Consider the following 7,065-nt stretch of genomic DNA (forward strand, 5'->3'; position numbering starts at 1 on the left):
TCTGCGCTGTCTTCAGAACTGGGAGGCCAGGGAGTGGCGGCTGTTGGCCCGGCACCCAGCTCTGAAGGCAGCGCCCGACCAGCAGCAGCACAGAAGTAAGGGTGGCAACACCATACGATACCATCCTTATTTCTGCGCTGCTGCTGGCAGCAGCTCTGCCTTCAGAGTTGGGCTCTCAGCCAGCAGCCGCCGCTCTCCAACTCCGAAGGCAATGCTGCCACCAGCAGCAGAGAAGTAAGGGTAGCAGTACCGCAGCGCCCCCCGGCCACCACAATACCCTTTTGATCCCCCTCATGACTCCTTTTTGGGTCAGGACCCCTACAATTACAACACCGTGAAATTTCAGATTTAAATAGCTGAAATCATAAAATTTATGATTGTTAAAATCCTATGACTGTGAAATTGACCAAAATGGGCCATGAATTTGGTAGGACCCCACTTATTGGCTTCTTTGGGAGATGGATTGGCCTTGTGACAGGGTATACCAATCCCGCACTGGGCTACTGGGGCCTGACCAATCACTGTGAGCCCAGGAGACCACGCCCCCTCACCCCTTCCAGGCATGCTCCTAGACACAGACTAACTGTTTGCTCTGCCCTGCCCAGAGAATCAGAGCCCCCCACCCAAAACAAAACAAAACAAAACAAAAAACCCTGCTATTGTCTGCCCTAGCGAGGCAGCTCAGGGGCCATAGGCTGAGTGTGTGCTCTGCTCTGCCCTGCCCCGCCCCAGGGGCTACAGACTGACGGTTTGCTCTGCCCTACCCAGCGGGTCAGCACCACCCCATCAGCTATTGTTTGCCCTCTGGAGCAGCTGACCCTTTGTGCTGCCCCGCCCAGGGGTTGCAGACTATTTGTTGACCCTACCCTGCCCAGAGGGTCAATGCCCCAACTGCAGTTGTATGCCCCAGCCAGGAGGCTTGCCAGGCACAGACTGAGGCTTTACCTGGCCCCACCGGGGGCCCTGAGACCTGCAATTGCCTGATCCAACAGGGAGTTGCGACGATCGTGTGATGGGGTGTACTAACCCTGCACTGGACCAACAGGGGCAGCCCAGCTTGACACACGGCCCCTCACGACAAGCCCCTTAAAGAGAGAGGTACATTTTACAGATCCATACATATTAAGTTTTTCATCCATCTCCACGTTGAAGGCATTATGAGAAGCTACAGTCACAAAAGCCAGACATTTGCGGATGATAGAATGATGTCTGTAATTCAGTTCTGAATGAGAACTTCATAGCACTTCTACTCCCTCCACCCCATCCAAGAAACAAGCACCTGGTTTTACAGAAGCACTCAATTCAAGGAAGATGGAGGTGATGCTGCTAAACAAAATGGAGGCCTTTAGGAAGTCTTGCAGAATCCATGACCACCATCCATTGATTGTGAGGCGGGGGATATACAAGCTGGGAACACTCAAGAGCATGCTGTGCCTCGAAACTCATGTTGCGGGAGTAGTCTGAAATGCTTGCTCCAACTTCAGGTGGTAAGAAAACTCCCCTCAGATGAACACCCGGCCCCAGCAATCCACGCTTTTTCACCTTCAAGGCTGGACGTCTGCTGTGGTCGGTATCTGGGACCGAGAGTGGAAACACACGCAATAGGCAGCTAGTCCAAAAGGCAGTGACCCACCTATTGCTGAGGGAATTACAGGAGTTTTCCCAGGGAATTATGGGAGTTTGACTTCCCCCACAATGCGGCAAGTGGGCTTTCAAAGCCTCCCAGAAGCCACTGCTTCAGGGAGCTGTGCCAGAAATGGTGGGAGAGGGAACCAGAGTAGGTCAGAGGGTGGTACCATTGCAATGAACATGGAGTAAGAGTGCAGCTGAACCAGCATGGCCTCTCTGCCCCACTGGGGCCAGCTAAAGCTGGTCAAACAATTTCAAAATCCAACATTTTCACTGAAGTTTCCAATTTGCCCCCTTCCACTCCCTCAAAAAAGGGACAAAACCATCTTAAAAATTCATATCCCATGTTTTGACCCGTTCCTGTGCTTATGTCACTCCTCCCCCAGGTTCTAAATTAATTAAGCTATTTGATACATTACTGTAGTCTCTGGGCACCTCACAATCTTCAGTGTATTTATCCTCTCAGCTTCCCTGGGCAGTAGAACATGGCTATTATCCCCAACTGACAGGCCGGGAACTAGAGTACAGAGAGGCCAAGAAACTCTAAGCTCACACAGAGTGTGTAGCAGAGCCTGGAAATGAACCCAGGTCTTCAGCTAGGGCTAGGGTGACCAGACAGCAAATGTGAAAAATTGGGACAGTGGGTGGGGGGTAATAGGAACCTATATAAGAAAAAAAAACCCAAATCAGGACTGTCCTATAAAATCGGGACATCTGGTCACCCTAGTTAGGGCTCTAACCATTGGACCATCCTTTCTCCTGCCAGTATAGTCTAAGGAGGTTTGAATGAAATGCAGCATGTGACTAACCTCCACTTACATGATAGCCGGGGAAGAACAAGTGAACAATAACATCTCTCACTGAAGTTACAGAGGGAATGTAGGTTCACTCAGATGACATGGCACTTGTAGCCTGACAACATGACAAAACGGTGAAAATCAAAATAAATCACCTAGATTATCTATAATAATAAGACATCTCCCCCCTCCCTCCCCCTTGCAGGCAGAGGAGTGTGTATTTAGTGCTGACATGTAGGAAGTTGTGATGTTTTTCACAGATGCTCGGCACTTCGGCTGAAGATGACAGGATGAGTCAATTATTGCACTTCCAAAAACTCAGACAATAACAGCTCAACAGAGAGCACTGGGTGATCATTAGCTGACAACTCAGACTTGTGCAATCACTCACAATAAAGGCAATACCTGGTCACTCCCATCATGTCTCAGTCAGCGAAAAAATGTTTATTATTATATTCTAGTTGAATGTTCTCTAGCATTTTCATTCAAAGCCTCTAGTTCTTATGGCTTTTTTTCTCTCTCCTCCTCCTAAGTCAGCCAGAAAAAAAACCTTTCCATGAATCTTGAGGTAGTCAGTGTTGCCAATTCTTGTGATTTTATTGCAAGTCTTGCAATTATTTTTTGTGTGTGGTTTTTTTTTTTTTTTTTTTTTTTTTTTAATGCCTTGGCTCCTGGAGTCAAATGAATATGAAAGAATGTCAACATATATATTTTTAAAAAGTTTAGTTTTCAGCTGTCATGATTGTGGAGAACAGCTTGAAAATATGTTTGTGTGTGTGTGTGTGTGTGTGCACACTAATGGTTCCAAAATCATTAAAAAGAGCCCCAAAAACATTGGCTTAAAAATCATGAGATTTGAAAACAATCTGATGATTTTTGTAGACCTGACAGATGATTTTTAAACACTGGGCGTTGGCAATAATGGGTACTCGAGCTTTGAAGAATGTGGAAGGAATAACCGGATGCTAACTCAACTTTTGCTGATGGCTTTTCAGGCAGGTACTTGTAAGAGATGGAACAATCTCTTCCTCCATGTTGCATTGGATTCAACAGGCCTAGAATGTCACAACTAAACACTTTTGCATTGCTTTATTCTGTGGAGGCATCTAAGTGTCCATGCACATTTTCTGCAAATTATTGAAAGAAAGAGGGGGGGGGGGAAACAACCCAAAACAAACAGATGGTGTAAATTGGTATATTCCCTTAAGAGAAAATCTAGGAGGAAACTGACAAATGTACCCCTCCCCTTTACTTTCTTCCTATTTATTTTTTCTGTCTTCTCTCCTACCTCCTTAAATGTTATGTGCTGTTGGGTTTAGCTAAGCTGGAAAAAAAAGGGACCTCCTGCTGCATTTTGTTCGTTTGATTTGTGAAGTTTTCTATCATTTTACTTCAATAAAAATTAAAATGAAGCACTCAAAATGGAAATGAAGAATGCAGGAAACCTGTTCTGGTTTAAATTAAATTAAATGTGGCTTATAGAAAGAAGAACTTTTTATTGAAAATAGTATAAGGATCAAGTGTAGAGTGTGCATCTGCTAAGCTATATTTTCTCTTTCTATCTAAAAAGACAGGAGGCCGAAGCTTTCCAGACTTACTGTAATATAAATTGAGAAGCAGCTTACTTTATATTATAATAAAGAATTGGCTGTTGAGACTCCTAATTCTTCATGATAAGCACTGGAAAAATCAGGGGTTGCACCATTTTCATTAGCTGAATGTTTCATGACATAAACCAAAACTTCCAACAGACTCAAATCATTTGAGTGAACCGGCCTTTGCAGATGTGGTTTAAAGGAACAGCCTTCTACTTAGTATAACACGATCATTTCTAGTCCTAAATCGCATACAATTCATCTACCCCTATATAGCTGGATTTAAAATAGGAATTGAGGGGGAAATATAGAAGTGTGGCTTTGAGAGCTAGTGTGCTGTAGTGGGGACCAGGAGACTTAAGCTCTCTTTCCAGCTTTTCCACTGACGTGCTGGGCAAGGTACTTTATCTTCCTGTGCTTTCTGTACTACTTCCCACTCTTGTCTATTCAGACTGTAAACTCTTGGTGACAAGGGTTGTCCTTTACTGTGAGTTTTTGTACAGCAGATAGCATAAGGGGGCCCTGATCTCAGGCAGGCCTCAAAGCGCTACAGTAATACAACTGATAAATTATAATAACAAAGGACTTATGGCCGCATGCTAATTGTATTATCTTGGTGGACCTCTGACATCATCCAGGGCCATGTTTTGAAACAAGCTCCTTGTGTAAATACATTCCCAGTTGACACAGGCAGTTTATTGTGATGAGAGCTAGCGGAAAAATGTGACTTTTTTTGTGAAAAATTTGTTCCCAGGGTTGGTTGAAAATTTTCTGGGAAAACTGTATGGATGGAAAAATTGGGGTGTGAGGGGTTAGAACCCCCTTCTGGGATGCTATCTGATATACTGGGGTTTCACTGAGTTGCTCCTGCTCCACCAGCCTGGATGCCTGCTCCCTGTTTTGCTGAATTAGGCTCTCCGGCCTCTTGCAGCACAGACACACACAGGTAGGGCCACGCCCAGCTGCAGACACAGACTAAAGTCAGCTCTGTGTGAGAGGATTCACCCAGCACTCATGTGCATACCCCCTTTGGGGAATAAACCCAAAATAATACGGTCTTGCACTATATAGAAAGATCTGCACAGCGCAACCTCATAAAAATTCACCCTCTCCCTCAATGTGAAGAGAGATATGCACAACTTCTTGCCTCCCCCCATTAGAAATTGCACAAACTGAGTTTAATATAAACAAAGCAAATTTATTAACGATGAAAGGCAGATTTTAAGTGATTATAAGGGATAGCAAACAGAACAAAGCAGATTACTGAGCAAATAAAATAAAACACACATACTAAGCTTAAGATCTTAAAGAGACTGGTTTCAAGAAGTAATTTCTCACCCTAAATGTTATTTTAGGCAAGTTGCAGAATTTCTGTAGCTCAGAGTTCCAGTTATTTCTTCTTACAGACTGGACCCCTGTCTCAATCTGGACTCGCCCCTGCCTTTCCCCTCAGGTTAGTTCCTTTGTCCCTTCAGGTACTTTCAGCAGTCTTTCTTCTTGGGTAGGCAATGGAGGAGAGTCCAGAGTCCCCCTCTCCAGCCTTAAAAAGGGTTTACCTAAGGCAGGAAACTTTTGTTTGATCCCCATCTCCCTACAGAGGAAAAGTACCAGCGGATTGCGGCCACAGTGCCTCAGACACTTGTAGTTTTATTGCCTCATGTCCCCATTCTTCTCTATGAGCTGGGCTCCCAGCCAGACTACATGTCCCATGATGCACCGTGGCCAGGTCAGGCACCATGCTGGCTCTCCCTACTCCAAAAGGTGAGATGTGCATCATGGGCTAGGGCTGCCACCTGTCCAGGTTTTCCTAGGTCCTTTTCTGAGGTAGCCATCCTGGGAAATCTATCAGGGTGCTCAGGACACATTGCCATCTGTTCAGCTTTATGGGCTTAGGCTCATCCAGCATGTCCCATATATATATATATATATGTACCTCAGAGGTGGCAACCCTATCATGGCTCTGCTTCTCTTCTGTGAGCAATGGCTCTCTCCATTCCTGTAACACCAAGCCTGGGAAGGGGGAGATGAGGCCACTGCTGCAGCACTCCTTCCATGGATGGGAGAGGAAGGTCAAGAGCCAAAGGAGGAGCAGAGATGGAGGGAAGATAAAACTGATGTGGGGATAGCATTGATGTGGGTGCTAGGGACAGACAAAGGTGGATGCTGGAAGGCAGAATTCGTATGACAGTGAGACAATTAATTGCTGGGATGGGGGAGACACAGACATAGGGTTGGAGGGGGGACACACACAGAATTAATGAATTAGAATTTGGGGGTTTGGAGAGAACCTGGAAGCAGCACTGCACATTCAGGCAGCCAGTGAGAAAGTCCTGCCGTGGAGGCCAAAATCACCTTTCCCAATAAATTTGGGAGCATTGGCAGCACTAATACTCTCTCTCTCTCTCTGTCTTTCTTTCAGGGTATGTCTTCACTACCGGCCGGATCGGCGGGCAGCAATCGATCCAGCGGGATTGATTTATCGCATCTAGTCTAGACGCGATAAATCAATCATCGAGCCCTCTCCCGTCGACTCCTGTACTCCAGCTCGGCGAGAGGCGCAGGCAGATGGGAGAGCAGCAACAGTCGACTCACCGTAGTGAAGACACCGTGGTAAGTAGATCTAAGTACGTCGACTTCAGCTACGTTATTCACGTAGCTGAAGTTGCGTAACTTAGATCGATCCCCCGCCCCACCCAGTGTAGGTGAGGGCTCACACACACACACATACAGGTGGTGGGCAAGGGGCGTTCAAACATCAAAAGACAGACTGAAAAAAGACAATTTATTCTTTAACAAAGCTCTCATGACTTTGGAGCAAATCTCATGATTTGGGTGACTCTGACTCATGGTTTTCGAACATCTGGGGTTGGCTATATTGATGACTTGCTGTTGACGTCAGATTAATTCAGCCGCATCCTGGATAAAGACCTTTAGGAAATAAATCAACTCTCAGACAGTCAATGAGAAGCTGGACCAGTTAGAGAACTGCTAATGCTGCCGGTATTTTGAGATAGTTAGAGGTGTGAAGCTGTCCAGTTGCCTTG

This window comes from Chrysemys picta, chromosome 2, assembly GCF_011386835.1.
Source record: "Chrysemys picta bellii isolate R12L10 chromosome 2, ASM1138683v2, whole genome shotgun sequence".
Lineage (NCBI taxonomy): Eukaryota > Metazoa > Chordata > Testudines > Emydidae > Chrysemys > Chrysemys picta.